The sequence below is a fragment of the Mustela nivalis genome, assembly GCF_964662115.1.
Source record: "Mustela nivalis genome assembly, contig: HAP1_SCAFFOLD_1125, whole genome shotgun sequence".
Classification (NCBI taxonomy): Eukaryota; Metazoa; Chordata; class Mammalia; order Carnivora; family Mustelidae; genus Mustela; species Mustela nivalis.
Window position 1 is genome coordinate 109,963 of NW_028135539.1, and position 16,775 is coordinate 126,737.

General features: G+C 40.5%; 2 long non-coding RNA genes across 3 annotated transcripts in view; one reads left to right on the forward strand and one right to left on the reverse strand.

The window, feature by feature from the left end:
* LOC309857720 overlaps positions 1-14,812 on the forward strand; it is a 28,215-nt gene extending 13,403 nt beyond the window's left edge. The window contains exons 2-4 of one of the 2 annotated variants that reach the window (XR_014307869.1): positions 9,686-9,807; positions 13,908-14,050; positions 14,179-14,812. This is a non-coding gene — a long non-coding RNA (uncharacterized lncRNA). The remainder of the gene's footprint in view (positions 1-9,685; positions 9,808-13,907; positions 14,051-14,178) is intronic. The other variant, XR_014307870.1, reaches the window with a different exon arrangement.
* Positions 4,843-5,373, reverse strand: LOC309857719. The gene is made up of 2 exons (XR_014307868.1): positions 5,172-5,373; positions 4,843-5,130 (listed from the first exon to the last, which is right to left on the reverse strand). It is a non-coding gene; the product is annotated as an uncharacterized lncRNA (long non-coding RNA).
* Positions 14,813-16,775: the final 1,963 nt, after the last annotated feature.

The following is a 16,775-nucleotide window of genomic DNA, read 5'->3' on the forward strand; positions in this document are numbered from 1 at the left end:
TTTTTTTTAATTTAAAAATTTTATTTTTTATTTATTTTCAGCGTAACAGTATTCATTATTTTTGCACCACACCCAGTGCTCCATGCAATCCGTGCCCTCTCTAATACCCACCACCTGGTTCCCCCAAACTCCCACCCCCCAGCCCTGCCACTTCACACCCCTCAGATTGTTTTTCAGAGTCCATAGTCTCTCGTGGTTCACCTCCCCTTCCAATTTCCCCCAACTCCCTTCTCCTCTCTAACTCCCCAGGTCCTCCATGCTACTTGTTATGCTCCACAAATAAGTGAAGCCATATGATAATTGACTCTCTCTGCTTGACTTACTTCATTCAGCATAATCTCTTCCAGTCCTGTCCATGCTGCTATAAAAGTTGGGTATTCATCCTTTCTGATGGAGGCATAATACTCCATAGTGTATATGGACCACATCTTCCTTATCCATTCATCCGTTGAAGGGCATCTTGGTTCTTTCCACAGTTTGGTGACCATGGCCATTGCTGCTATAAACATTGGGGTACAGATGGCCCTTCTTTTCACTACATCTGTATCTTTGGGGTAAATACCCAGCAGTGCAATTGCAGGGTCATAGGGAAGTTCTATTTTTAATTTCTTGAGGAATCTCCACACTGTTCTCCAAAGAGGCTGCACCGACTTGCATTTACACCAACAGTGTAAGAGGGTTCCCCATTCTTCACATCCCCTCCAACACATGTTGTTTCCTGTATTGCTAATTTTGGCCATTCTAACTGGTGTAAGGTAATATCTCAATGTGGTTTTAATTTGAATCTCCCTTGCACTGTTTTTGACAAAATCTGCTATCCTCTTTATTTTCATTCCTCTATAGTGTGTTCTTTTTCTCCATTTGCTTTTAAGATTTCTTTTTAACTGCTGGTTTTGAGCAATTTGATTATGCTGTGCCTTGGTATAGTTTTCTTCATGTTTCTTGTGCTTGGGTTAGTCAAGCTCCCCTCCCTCTCCCTTTTTGGACTTTATATTTTTATTAGGTTTAGAAAATTTTTAGTAATTTTTTGCCCCTTCTCTGCCTAATGAATGCTACAGTTACATATATATTAAGTTGCTTTTGCTGTCTCCACAGCTCATTCATGTTCTGGTGGGGTTTTTTAATTGTTTGTTTCATTGTTTTTTTAAATTCCTTTTTAATTTTTTTAATTTTGAATGTTTCTACTGCTATGTCTTCAAGTTCACTAATTTTTTTGTATGTGATGTCTACCTGTCATTAATTCCATCTAATATCTGTTCATCTCACACATTGGAGATTCATCTCTATTAACTGAATTTGTGTTTTTATATATTCATGTCTCTGCTAAAACTGTGAGTACCCATCCTTGTCTGATCATTCTACTATCTGTCTTAATTCTGGGTCAGTTTCAATTGATTGTCATTTCTCCTCATTAGGGATTGAATTTTCCTGTCTGTGCCTGGAACTTTTTGACTGAATTGTAGATATTGTGATGTTATATTCTTGGGTGCTGGATATTTTTGTATTAATACAAATATTCTTAAGTTTTGTTTTGGGACATAGCTAAATTAGATGGAGACAGTTGATTCTTTTGTGTCTTGCTTTTTAAGTCTTGTTAGGTGGGACTGGATTAATGCTCAGTGTGGGGCTAATTATTCCTCACTACAGAGGCAAGATCTTCCTGAGGACTGAATGCCTCTGAATTATGAGGTTTTCTAGTCTGTTTGGTAGAAACAGGTACTGTTCTTGGCCCTGTGTGAACACCAGTCAGTATTACCTCTAATCCTTTCAGGTATTTTTTCCCCTAGCCACGGGTAGTTTACTCACACATGCACTGATCAGTACTCAGCTAAGTTCTCAGGGGTGACTGAGGATTCTGAAGTTCTCTCTGTGTACAGTTCCCTTCTGCCCTCCAAACTCTTTGTCTTCCAACTCTCTCAGTTCTGTATCCTCAACTCAGAAAGTCACTGGGCTCTTCCTCTGTTTTTCCTCCTATGTCATTGCCAGGAAATCTCTTAAGACAATAAGATGAGACAATCCTAGGTTTGCCTCATTTACTTTCTGATGTCCTGTTTCCTAAAAACCATTTTTTCACATACATTTTATTCTTCCTTTCTTTTATTGTCTCAGACAAAAGCAAAAATCTGTTTTCTATTACTTCATCTTGGCCAAACCTGGAATTTTTAATAAAATTTCGATTCTATTCAGTAGGTTTTGGTTGGGGCCTGAGAGTCTGTGTTTCTAAGAGATTTTCCAATGATATTGATGCTTCTGGGAATAGACTACTTGAGTAGTCAGTCTCTAACTATTCAACAGAAATATAATGTGAGCCAATAGCCAATTTTACATTTTCTAGTAGTCACATTGAAAAAATTAAAAGAAACCAGGGGAAGTTAATTTCAATAATATATTTTCTTAACCCTTCAACCCCAAATGCTATCATTTCAACATGTAATCAAATAAAAATATTTGTGAGACTTTTTTTTATTGCAGTGAGTCTTAAAATTTTGTGGGTATGTTAGAGTTATAGGAGATCTAAATTCAGATGCCACATTTTCATCTGAAATACTTGGTCTGTATTTAGATTTCATAAAATTCATAGTTGAAAAAGTAGATTTGTGTAACAAAGTTCCAAACATACTTAAGTTTTCCAGTAACTTAATCAGGTGCCAAAAACCATTTTCCTTTAATATTTGCCATTTTAATTGACTAATTAATGTTTTTTAGAAAAATTGATGTCATTTTTTGAAACAAAAGTTATCAGTTTTAAACCTGTGTCTATTTTTCTTTTAAGATTTTATTTTTATTTATTTGACAGACAGAGATTACAAGTAGGGGAGAGGCAGGCAGAGAGAGAGAGGAAGCAGACTCCCTGCCGAGCAGAGAGCCTGATGTGGGGTTCAATCCCAGGACCCTAAGACCATGACCTGAGCCGAAGGCAGAGGCCTTAACCCACTGAGCCACCCAGGTGCCCCAACCTGTGTCTGTTTAAGCTATATAAATTCATTAACTTTTATGCCAACTCAGAATTGTTAACATTAAATTCAAAGAGATATTGTAAAAATTAAAAATGAACTCTAAATTTAAAAATCTCCATAAAGTGTTCTTCAAGTTTTTCTTATGGATTTTGAAGACAATTTATATAACACTTTTGCTTTCAATTAGATCTTCTGCATATTGATGCAATTTAGAAAGATATATAAAACATTATTTTTGATTTATGAAAAGTATCAATTTTGATTTACATTTTCATACTTCTTTGACAAGGTCATAAATAAGCTTTTCCTTTTATTGGAGCTTCCAGTTTATTTTATTTTATTTTTTTTAAAGATTTTATTTATTTATTTGACAGAGAGAGTGAGCACAGGCAGACAGAGTGACAGGCAGAGGCAGAGGGAGAAGCAGGCTCCCCGCCGAGCAAGGAGCCTGATGCGGGACTCGATCCCAGGAGGCTGGGATCATGACCTGAGCCGAAGGCAGCCGCCCAGCCGACTGAGCCACCCAGGCGTCCCTGGAGCTTCCAGTTTAGCTTGTTCATATGCAGTGTGATATCTCTTGAGAAAACAAAAATCACGCTGCCTTTTTATTTTCTTTGTTTTTATTGAGTGTTTGGCAAGATTCTTTTTGTTAAAAGAAAATCTTGAACTTGCATTAACTACAGGGTAAATCTTAGTAGAACTTTTCCATGACCCAACCAAAGATCTACTTGCAGAGAAAACACGATTATTGCATTAATTATTTTCCATTTCTTTCAGCAATTCTATAAACTGATGGTAATTCATTGCATTTTTGTGTATATACTAAACAAGTTTACCAATGATATCCATGACAGTTTTCAGGCTGTGCTTTAGGAAACTAGCTACAAGTTAATATCAAATAGTAGAATGAAGCACTAAGAGAAAAACACCAGTCTGCTATTTTAAAAGATTAGTAAGTTTGGATTTTTTGACTCAACATAGCTGGAGCACTTTTATGATAGAAGCTTTATGTTTTCATATCTAGTGAAAATTCTTCTTTGACAGATGGAAAAGATTCAAAAGTATCTATGCGATGAGTTCAGTTTTTTTCAGCTATGAATTGACAACATTTTTTATAAGTTGGAAGTCTTTTTGAGACAAAAATGTACCCAAAGTACTAATTTGGCAATGTCTCTTAAATTGTATGACTCATCCAAAGCTACAGAAAACTTCTTGTGATTTTTTAAAATTTTGAATTTATTTATCTTTGATATTATTAGAAAGATCTTGTTTTCTCTGGGCAGTTACTTGGTTGTTTAATTTAAAATCTTTCACTTTTTGTGCAGTATACTTTTTTAATTTTTTCCTCATAATTTTCCAACAGAATTTCCATATAAATTTTTTTTACCATCTCTCCGTGTGTGTGTGTGTGTGTGTGTGTATATTTGTTGTTATTGTTTAAGAATCTGAGATGTTTTATAGCTGGCCAAAGTTATAAGCTCAGATTTTGTTAATCCTTTAAAATTTTTTTGTTGGTCATTTAATTCTGATTTCAGGAGACTAATTTCACTGCTCCCTTTTTGATTATTGAAAGGAAATTTTGTATCACATTCACTGTGTCTTTGCTGAAATTGTCCTTTAACAATCTGCTTAATTATCTACTAAATTGTCTGCTTTATCATCTTTGATTGATACAATTAACAGCCTTTTTATTTTTCTCTGTTACAAAAAATTGTAGTTGGTATTGATCATGACATTTTTTATTTCTTCCAGTCCCTTTTTTCCCTTACTGTTCTAATTATAGTCCTAGCTTTTGTATCTCCACTTGGTTTTTTTTTTTTTTTTAATAAAAACAAATGTTTTTATTAAAGAAGTCTTATTGATCTAAAAATATTTAAGCATCTCAAAATTCCTGGGCAGTTTCATTTTTCCAGTAAGTTGACAGCTGCTGCTCATACAGGTCAATGCAAGGAGGTTAGATGGAAGTTCCTAGGATCTGCCCAACACCAGATAGGAGATAATCCTCTGCGTTAACACCATAGTAGCCAGAAAGAAACAATGTGGCTCTTCTCATCACAGCCTGCAGGTTCAAGTGGCAGGAGCCATTACCTAGGCATTACAGACATCTCTCCACAGCATCTCTCCAAGAGGGCGAATTCAAAAGACTTCAGCCGCCACCAGACCGGTGCCTAATCTGAAAGGGAGCGACCCCAGCTAGGCTTCCAGAATAATCACGCTTTATTCAACGGTTAACACTCCGGCGGACATCTTTAGAAACCCTCGAGGCGCTGCGGACACGCCTGCGGGGACCAGGGACTCCCAGGAAGCCGGGGCCATCGCCTCCCCGGGTGTCGGGGAGGGAGCCCGGCAGCCCCGAGGGGGGCGAAGCAGCACTCCAGAACCCGGCGCAGCCAGACAATCGCACAAAGAGAGGCCACTTGGTTTTTTAATCAATAGAAAATTTGATTTAAATTGTTCTTGTCTTAAATTTGAAAATTTGATATTTACCTTATAAGCTAGAAAAGTAAATTATACATTTCATTAAAACACATTTTAATTTACTTACTAATTAGGAGTTACATAATTATCACTGTAACTTGTGCTGTCTGTATAAAATATTCACATAGACACATTACAGTGTATAGAAGTATATAGGGGGAAAAAATCATTTAAATGGAATCATCAGTTATCTTAACACCAGGTAGATCAGCAATGTGCTTATGGGTAGACTCATACAGGGCAATAGACCAATACCGTCTTAGGCAATAGAGCATTAAAAGTCAAATGAAATCTTATTAAGGTGATACATTTGTGCTTAATGCAGAAACGTTTTACACTACTTCAGTTTTTTAAAACAAAATTAATTAAAATGTTCAGTTCCTCAGTGGTTCTTGCCACATTTTAAACATTATGCAGGACAGGGCAGGCCAGGGGCTGGTTTGCATTTAAATCTAGAGACCTTGTAGCAACACCTAGATGGGCTCTCAACTTTCTTGCGCTGCAGCTGCTTCCTCCTTATCTGGCCCCATGGCACTGGGCATTTTAGGAGTGTAGCAAAGGAAGTCTTGGATAACTAGTGGTCTCCAAAGGGTTGGACAGCCTCCCACCGTGTGAGGCTATTAGAACAAGTCTCAGAGCAGGAATTGTGACCTCAGGGACAGTCTGTGAGTTGTAATGTTGGGCCAGGGCCAGGGTGAGATTTGTAGGTCAGCTGAATTGGTCTTCCTCTTCCCGTGGGCTACTGACTGATGACCCCTGGAGCAATCTGACCTGGACGTGGTTGGACGGGAATTCTGTCAGCAGAGGTCGCTTTCCCATGGTTCTGGAAAGAACGGTTGCATTTTCCCACCATGAGTGAGAGTGGATAGGGGAAGCTTGCCCTTAGCTAAGTGGGCTAAGAATGTTTTCACAGCTCCATTCGCATGAGTGATCACGGGCTATGAAAGGACACCTGAAAAACATGAAGGAAATGGAATGGTTGATTCATGAATTAGAAGATGACATAGGACGTTCTAAGAGTCAGAAACCACCTTGTGAACCAGGATGTTCTCAGAGCAGGTAGACCTGATGCTGCTGGAGGCCACCTTGCTAGCACCAACTGGCTAAATGCTGCAGTTCTCTTCTTTTTGTTTTTTGGGTTTTTTGTTTTGTTTTTGTTTTTCCAGTTTATATCCTGAACATCTCTGTTTGGGAGTGGGTTGGCTCTATTTTCTGTTTCAGTACTATCATCACAGAAGTTAGGATTTCTCTCATCAGCTTGCTGTTACCTCCCACCTGCATGCTGTGTGCTTTGTATGGTGCTGTACATTGAGATAGGCCTTAATCAACAGGAACGTGTTACTTACATGACCTAACATGTATGCTCAGTACCACCAAATGACATGCTGGAATCACAAAAAAGTTGAGAGAAGAGTTTATTTTTATTTTCTATCATTTCTACTCCCCTCCCCCCATGTTAGAGATGAAGAAACAGATTCATAGTGAATGAAACTCATCATACACTTCAGCTCACCTCATGATGGTTCTAAAGAAAGTAATAAAATCTAGCCCCAAAGTCTTCAGCTTTTTGAGGTGTAAGTATTGTTGCATTGATGTGGTTACATTGTTTTGAAGTGTGTCCCCTGAAGTCACACAGGATAGAGATGTTACTAGCTTTGCGCTGATTTCTTCTGTAGGCACCCGATGGCCAGCCTTGTGGAGAGGCAGCAAGCACCCTGAGCTGGCTGGCCCCTGTCCCATTCTGACACCATCTGGTCACGTAGCCTTGGGCAAGTCACAGTCCACTTGCCCAGTCTTATTTGTTTATCAGGATAGGAATCAGATTATGACACTATTTCCTAGACCATTCCCCTGAATATCCGCGGCCTTTGATGTTCCTCCAGTGTATTCTGATAAGTTGGAGGAATGTTGTGTACTCTAGATTACTTCCATGTTGGGTATTTAAAGCTCATCAGCACATTTGGGGCTGTCGTTGTGGAGTAAAGAAGACTGATTAGGCTTATCTAACCTAGCATTTTCTAAAGTCTTTGATCATGGAATCTCTCTCCCTTTTTTTGGAGGAACACTCTTAAATATATTGGAGTTCCTTGTAGTATGTAGGTTGGGAAACAGTGGAATGAATCAGGGTTCGCAAACTATAGCCTGAAGGCGGAGGCTGGCTTGCCACCTGTTTGTGTAAATAAAGTTTTATTGAAACAGTCCCACCTATTCATTTACAGATGGTTCACATTACAGTGGCAAAGTTAGAGAGTTGCCAGAGACCTCAGTGGCTCACAATATCTCAAATATTTGCCATCGGTTGCCACCTGCCAACTCTGGCACCAGATGATTATTTTCTAAACATCACAGTGATTGATGAACGTGGCTGAAACAAATCAGATGGTAGATAAGTGCTGATAATGAAAAAAAGAGTTTTGTTTTCCAGAGGCGACACATTTTTAATGGTTCCTGTTAATTCTGTTGGTGGGTATTACTTCTGTAACTCATTAATAGCATATTTGCTCAGCTGTTTTGATGTATCTACTTTAGGTTGACCCTGTCTGCTATATATAGATGAAGCGCACACACAAGGGGGCATGTGTAACTTCTTAATTTTATCACGGTATGAACTCTGTTCTTTACTATTGCAATTGTAACATTCATAAATCTCTATATTTTGTTCCACCTGCTTACCACCTTTTATCTCAAATTTTGTGACATGTGGATACTAAGTACTGCTACCCTTTTGTCTGCCTCTTTTTTTCCCACTTGTCCGTCTTTCAACTTTCTCAGCTATGTCTTTACTTTTTAAAGTATTGACGTTGATAACATCTGCCTTCTCTGACTGGCACAATTTGCTTTTCTTATTTCCTAGGTTGAGTCTCAAGGTTACAAGCCAATGAGTGTGTTCATGTAAATACTGTTTGTGTCAGAGCCAAGTAGGGTACTATAATTGTACTTTCCACACTGTAATTCCAATATCACAACTATAGCATCACTCAAAGGAGGAAATTTCTAATGTTGATTTCAAATGGTTTCCTCTGATAAGTTTCACCAAGTGCTCAGAATCATGGCTCATTTGGATCACATCACATTTTGTTGTTGGCAGTTGTCCCGGAGTTTTTAATTGATCTGACATTTTCCCCCTCCCTTTTGAGGGAAGACCCACGTTTCCTTTACTGTATCCCTAATAATCACTAGGTTTTAACTCATTTGTTTTTTGCTCAAAATAAATACATTTGTCTCAAAGATGCTTCCTAGATCTGCTCCTGCTCATTTTCCTGGAATGCTGGGCTTTGTTCTATCATTCTTGTATGCTATATTTCCCCTTGTTTTTTATTCTCATTTTGGTGGAATATAATCTCACATGACTTCCTCAGATTGGAGTAAATTTTTTGAGTCTTGTATGGTTGAAAATGCTCTTTACTATGATTGGTATGGACTTAGATGTTTGAAATAATTTTTTTCTCTAAATGTCCAAAATTTTGCTAATGTGAAAAACCCCGTGCTGGTCTGATTATTTTTTTTTAAATCTTTTTTAATGATTTTTTTTTTCCTTTTGGAAGCTCCTACAGTTCCTCTCTTTTTTTCTTCATTCCTTAATACTCTGCGATTTCATAGTCTAGTATGAGCTTTTTCTCATTTATTGTATTTGTCTGGGTATGAGCTTTTTCTCATTTATTGTATTTGGTTGTCAGTGGTGTATCAGGTTCTTTTTGGGAGACAAAAATCAAACAGGAATTTGGGCAGTGGAAGTGTAAAGAAGTATTAATTAGTAGTGAGGGATTTACTACTAAGGGGTTAGCAGGGGATTAGCTACTAGGGGGAAAAGAGAATCAGTAAAAAATACAGGAGTGGCTGCCTGCTTGTGATCTCTCTCTGTCAAATAAATAAATAAAATCTTAAAAAAAAAATACAGGAGTGGCAGATACAGGGAACAGCTGCTCCCTCTAGGACTAATGCAAGATCAGATTGGCAAGTCACTGCCCCTTGCCTCTCCCCAAACAAAGCTGAGAGTCATCCCTTGGAGAGGGAGTGCCTCGTGGCCCACTGGTACCAGAGCAGGTGGATGAGGTCCAGGAATTCCCCCCGGGCCCCTGCCCCAGGGTGCCTACCAGCCTTGCTGGGTGCCTGCCTGCAAGTTCTCACTGGAACCCTCACAGGCATGCTGCTGTTACACCTCGTGGGAAGCCACCTGTGGGGTGCCTGCCAGACTCTGGAATCCACCTGCAAGGTGTTCAGACTGAGACTCATTGGTATGCATGTTCTAGGGCATTCTATGTGTTCTGACCATTGGCACGGGAGGATCGTACCTAAGAGAAGTCCCTTCCTCCTGCCTGATGTCCGCTGGCAAAGGAGAAACCTTTCCCATGTCCAGCTCCAGTATCATCAGGTAGGGAAATGGGGTGGACGGGTGGCTGAGTGGCAATGCAGGGACAACTGGCATGAGCTTGAAGTCCAAACACCTGTCTGTCTTCCACTCTGGGAAGTGTTCTTATATTATTTCTTTGATCATTTCTTCTTTAACTTTCTTTCTTTCTTTCTTTAAAGATTTTATTTATTTGACAGAGAGAGAAAAAGAGATCACAAGTAGGCAGAGAGGCAGGTGAGGGGGCGGGGGAGAAGGCTCCCCTCTGAGCAGAGAGGCCAATGCGGGGCTCGATCCCAGGACCCTGAGATCATGACCTGAGCCAAGGGCAGAGGCCTAACCCACTGAGCCACCCAGGCACCCCAGCTTCTTTTCCTTTCTTTCTTCACTTTCCTGTGGTCTTCAGAACTTCTCTTAGTCAGATGTTAAGCTTCTTGAATTAATCCTTCATCTTTTTAATCATGTCTTTCATTTTTCATCTCTTTGTCCTTTTGCTCTGTGTTCTGAGAGATTTCCATAATTTTAACTTCTAACTCTCCTATTGCGGTTTTTACTTAGCAACAATATTTTTAAACACCAGTAGCTCTTTTTATTTGTTTGTTTTCAGATTGTGTATTTTTCAGGCATTCTGCATTCTGTTCTTTTTCTGGTTGTATGTTGTTCTACTAATATTCATCCTCTCAAAATGTGTGCAAATCTTTTGTTTCCTGATGACTGATTGCCTCTTTTCATGAATGTAAGTTTATACATTTGAGAAAGTTGGGTCAGACTACCTGAGTTCAAATCACAGCCCTGATAATATAGTAGTTATGTGACCGTTTTAAGCCTGAATTTCTGCATCTATAAGGTAGGAATGATGATAGTATCTATCTCAAGCATTAAGTGAGATAAGACATGAAAAGAATTTAGCACAGAGGCTTTGGCTATTATTATTTATAAATATGCCATGTTATTTTAAACTGGCCATAACCCATTTAATTATTGCTTTAAAATCACTTATGATCTGTAAAATACTCTTTCTTTTATTATTTTTTAAAAAAAGACTTTATTTATTTACTAGAGAGAGAGAGAGAGCATGCAAATGTGAGTTGGGGGAGGGGCACAAGGAAGAGGGAGTGAGAGAATCAAGCAGACTCCCCACTGAGTGTGGAGCCTGGCAGTGGGACTAGACTTGCAACCCTGAGATCATGACCTGAGCTGATCAGACTGTTCCACCCAGGAGCCCCGCTTTCTTTGATTCTTTAATACAGCTACTGTTTCTGCTACTGCCACCATAGATATCTTCAAGCAGACATAATAATTAGCAGAAATCAATTTAGGACAAAATAATGACATGGGGTTTTGAAGGCATTTAAAATTCCCATTCCTTGGATTTTATTCCCAACTTTTAAAATTTTGATAATGGGTAAGCTAACAGAAAAATGGGAAGAACAGTTCAGTGAATTGTACGCTTCCTTTTCATTCACCTAGACTGACTCTCCATTATTACATACAATTTTTCCCATGTAGAGCCATTTCAATGTAAGTTGCAGATACCATGAAATTTATCCCTAAACATGTCAGGCATTTCCTAAGAATAAAGACAGTCCCCTCTTAACCACAATGCCAGTATTACCCTGCTGAAAATTGACATTTATTCAACAATATTATATGACATACAGTCCCTTTACACATTTTTCCAGTTGTCCAAAAATATTTTTTATGCTCTCCCTGTCCATTTAGTGTTCATGCATTTCTTTTGGTTAATGCTTCTTCAAGCTCTGCTGCTCAAGAATAGAGCTTTTGCAGCTTTCTGTTTTTAAGGAAACTGTCCTTTCTTTCCAAACTCTGGACGAGTAGTCACGACCTATGTCCCACATTCTGGGTTTGTCTCCTTGTCTCCTAATGATTAGATTCAGGTTGAATACCTTTGTTCAGAAGTGATGTTGTGCACGTAGTTAATCGCATCAGGAAGCAGGTATAATTAGGTCATTCCTCCTTGGGTACCTCCAAGTTTGGTCGCTTGGGTGAAAATCTTAATATCTCTCTATTTTTTTTAAAAGATTTTATTTATTTATTTGACAGAGAGAGAGAGCTCACAAGCAGGCAGAGAGAGAGGGGGAAGCAGGCTCCCCGCTGAGCAGAGAGCCTGATGCAGGGCTCGATCCCAGGACCCTGAGATAATGACCTGAGCTGAAGGCAGAGGCCTAACCCGCTGAGCCACCCAGGCGCCCCAACATCTCTCTATTTTTAAAGGGGCTTTATAATTTCCAGATTCATGGGCTTTCCTTGCCACAAATTTGGAGCCCGGCATTTCTTCTGGACCCTAGTTCCTTTTTGTGGGAACGGTGCTTAGATATCAGGATCTGGGTACCATGTGTGCTCTTTGCTGATGTGGTGTCCTCGTTTCGAGGCCTTTGCTGTAGACCGATCTAGGAGATGAATTTAAGAAAAAAGTTACTAATTCATACCGATACTATCCCATTCAAATCCACCTTCACTGGGCCCTTCCTCACGTTTCCCTAATACTGCATCTATATCTCCCTTTCCCATGTTGAAAACCTGGGTTGCCAAGAGGAAGTGAATGTTCAGGCATTTGCTTTACGCTACCTACAGACACATAAAAGAGCATCTGAATTTCAACACCAGTGGTGTCACCACCAGCAGACTAGGAAGTACGTGTAACCATTTCTTTTTTTTTTTTTTTTTAGATTTTATTTACTTATTTGACAGAGAGAAATCACAAGTAGATGGAGAGGCAGGCAGATAGAGAGAGAGGGAAGCAGGCTCTCTGCTGAGCAGAGAGCCCGATGCGGGACTCGATCCCAGGACTCTGAGATCATGACCTGAGCTGAAGGCAGCGGCTTAACCCACTGAGCCACCCAGGCGCCCCGTGTAACCATTTCTTGTAGTTTTTTTTTTTTTTTTAAAGATTTTATTTATTTATTTGACAGAGAGAAATCACAAGTAGATGGAGAGGCAGGCAGAGAGAGAGAGAGGGAAGCAGGCTCCCTGCTGCGCAGAGAGCCCGATGCGGGACTCGATCCCAGGACCCTGAGATCATGACCTGAGCCGAAGGCAGCAGCTTAACCCACTGAGCCACCCAGGCGCCCCCATTTCTTGTAGTTTTTAAATAATCACTAGATCTACTCAAGGTGTATAATCCAAAAGCACTCTGCTACAAAGTTACTTGAATTTATTCTCTCTTTTCTTTCTTAGAATTTCAAGTTGTCACATATTATTCTGATTAAGCAAACATGGGGCTATTCTCTTTAGCTTTTTTATTACTCTTTTTGTAATTGCTTTTGGATATTTTCAGGATAAATCACAGTTTAAGGTCCTGGGTAAGTTGGGGGAGCTAATGTGTTTACCCATCTCTCAATTGATCAAACATCTCTTTATTGATCAAACATTGGTTTTTTATTACTGAAACAGTTTATAGAAGTGGAGAGAAAGCAATGGGTATACAGTTAATAAAGTTAATTAACTTTGAGTTCTCCTTCAGACTTAAGCGTATATTAATCAGCTAATAAATACAGCCCGAGGCACAGAGTAGATCATAGACAAAATGTGTTCTTTAAAGTTTGGTGTGATGAATTGCTGTGTTTTTTATTCCTATTTTAAAATTAGAGTGGAGTCAATTCTGAAAGATATATTTTTTTTAAGATTTATTTATTTGAGAGACAACGAGAGCATACATGTGGGCAGGGGAAGAGGTAGAGACACTCAGGCCGACTCTTGGTTGAGCTGGGAGCCCAATGAGGCGTCGAGCTCAGGACCTGAGATCATGACCTGAGCTGAAATCAAGAGTCAGATGTTTAATTGACTGAGCCACCCAGGCACCCCCCAAAAGATATTTTGAATCCTAATCTGCAATAAGAATTATATCTATGAACTAAACACACTATAAGATTCAAGAAAACATGCCTTTATAATAGAATAAAAGTAAAATATAGATTTCCATTCCATCTTGAATATAATAATGACAGGAGGGTCTTGGGCTGAAATGGAACCAGAGCTCTAGCTTTCACAAAGAGAAAAGGCACACAGCACACATTAGGTCAGACTTAGAAGTTTACATGTTTGAGTATGAGAATTTATAATTACTCATTTTTTTAAAAAGATTTTATTTATTTATTTGACAGAGAGAGAGATCACAAGTAGGCAGAGAGGGAGAGGGGGAAGCAGGCTCCCTGCTGAGCAGAGAGCCCAATGTGGGGCTGAATCCCAGGACCCTGAGATCATGACCTGAGCTGAAGGCAGAAGCTTAACCCACTGAGCCACCCAAGTACCCCTATAATTACTCATTTTCAACTAGCTGTATGACCAAGCAATTTAATCAAACCCTCATACTATAGTTTATGGTTGTCATTGTAACAAATTGCTATAGACTCAAATAGTTTTCATCTCTTACAGTCCTGGAAATCAGAAGTCCAAAATGAATTTCAGGGGGACTGAAATCAAGATGCCAGCCAGGCCCCTTCCTCCTGGAGGCTCCTAGGAGGAATGTTTCCTTGTCTTCTTCAGCTTCTAGTGTCTGCTTGCATTCCTTGGCTTGTGTTCCATTTTCAAAACATGTCACTTCAGTGTCTGTTCTCACCCTCACCCCACCTTTTCCTCTGGAGTCCGTCTCCCTTGGCCTCCCTCCTTTAAGGACACTGGAGATAATGTTGGGTTCATCCAAATAATGCAGGATCATTTCCCCATCTCAAGATCCTCAAGTTTACGACATTGGTGAAGTCCTTGCCATATTAGATGACGTTCACAGGTACCAGGGATGGAGACATGAATATCTTTGGGGGGACATTTGTAGCCTGCCATGCATCCCTTTTTCCTTTTGACCATGAATATTTATGCAGATTATGTTATCTTTGACTGTACTGCAAAATCTCTTTGGGAGAGTTGCAAATTGAAGGAGAAAATTCCCTCCTACCCACCCCCCCCATTTTCCTTCAATTACCAATATCCAGGGATAAAGAACTTCCAACATTTTGTGATTTGTGATTTTGTGATTTGTATCAAAAATAAAATTGTGGGGTTGTCATTTCTACTCCCTTTACATTTCAAAAGATAATAATACATTAAAAATCAGCACCACATTTACATGGTTTAAACAGATCCACAGCAGGCATCTCTGTGCATAAGTGAGTGGTAATATTTTTTAAAAAAATGTATTACACCCTATTCCCGCCCCAGGACTCCAGAGAGGTGCTTATGCTTGTCTTTCGTTTTTGGAGGTTAGGTCTTAAATTCCTCTGGATTTTTCTCCCTGATGGAGGAAATGATGATGAATTGATGAACAGAGCAGTGAAATGGAATTATTACTTGAATGGCCGGTGGGAGGTTAAGTGTGGAACGCACCACAGCTCCCTGTTCTGCCCTGATTTGGTGTAAGCTTACATTCTGTTCATGGACTCGCCCTCCCTCCTTTCCTGCCACCCCCGCTCCCTCTGTTCCCACCCTCCTTGGTGACCTGGGCCCATTGGATTGTGCTGAGGAGGATTTTATGCTTCTCATGTGTCTGTTCTCTAGCTCACCTGGCTCAAGAGGAGAGGGGAGGAGGTGATGGTAATTGCTCAGGCACTGAGTACCAGGCACCGTACTAGGACATTGCCAGTGACCCCGTCCAGTGGCAGCTCTCCGTATTTTATGCAAGTGAAAGGAGGAAGCAGGATGAACCACTGGGGTGGGGCTGACTCTTTTTCTGTCCCTCTGGGTGGCTGTTTGCTCCCACGAACTTCCTTTGATGTAGGACAGCTTTTCTGCCTTCATCCACCTCCGACCATGGTGGTGGGACTGGCCCTCTTGGCATTGATTGGTTCACACACACGTTCTGTGCAGGACACTTAGCTATAAAGGGGGAACAGAGAATAGGCCTGTTTCATGGAGCTTCTGTTCTAGAAAGACAGACATGAGCAGGGAACCAAGAAACTCAGGATCACGAATGCTCAGAAGTGTGCTGCGTGGAAAGGGGGAGGTGCTGGGAGAGATGCCTACTTAAAGCTGAATTTGACATTGGCCGAGTGGCACCACCAGCCGTGTGTGTGGGAGCCCACGTGGTTTTACATCCACAGCTCGCCTGGGACTTCAGTTCTGCCTTTCTGTTCATGCATTCTCTCTCCTCGGTTTATTTTGAGTCCTTGGGGACAGAGGTGATGCTTCCTCATTGTCCCTCCAAAGCGGAGTGTGTTTTGTGACCGCAGGATGAAATCCCCAGAGTAATGTTAAGTTCTTGCACCTTCTCCTGGCTTTCTCATTTGAAGAGCTTTGTTCGAGGATCATCCTTCCCACAGTCCCTCACGTGAAAGTAATCAGCAGTTCAGTTTTCGGTTTTGCCAGTATATGACTGTCTTGGTTGCCATGAAGGGGACAATGGAGGGAAATGAGCAATAACCTGAGCAATTAGACTTGAAAAGGAATTTGGGGGACGGATAATGGAGAACCTGCTACATGAGGACCTATGTCAGATGCTTTGGGAGATTAAAAAAAAAAAAAAAGAGGATGTGAGAAAATGGAATCTCTGCTATTGAAAGAGACATGGGGTGAGCCCTTCAAAAGTATTGTAGGACAATCTGTTCACGTTACACGTCCAGCGCGTGCTTTGCTGCGACGTGAACACACACGCGGGAGATGCCGTGCATGGAGGGACGAGTGTCGGCTCCTTAGAAACCTCGTGGGGAATTTCAAGTTTGGCCTTGCAAGAGTGGTTGGGATTTGGGGGGTGCTGGGAAGGATACACCAGCGCGCTTTCAAGGGTGACAAACATCTTCGTCTGTTCTGGCGGCTCTAACACGCAATCCTAGCGACTGTGCACGTTTAAATAACAAACCTCAATTTCGTGCCGTTCTGGAGGCTGGAAGTCCCGGATCCAGGCGCCGGCCCACTTCCTCCTGGTCCTAAGCGGTTGTCTTGCTGCTGTGCCCTCACCTGGCGCAAGTGGGGAAGGAGCTCTCTGGCGTCTCTTTTTAAGGGAACGAAGCGCCTTCATGAGGGTTCTACCCTTAATGAATGAA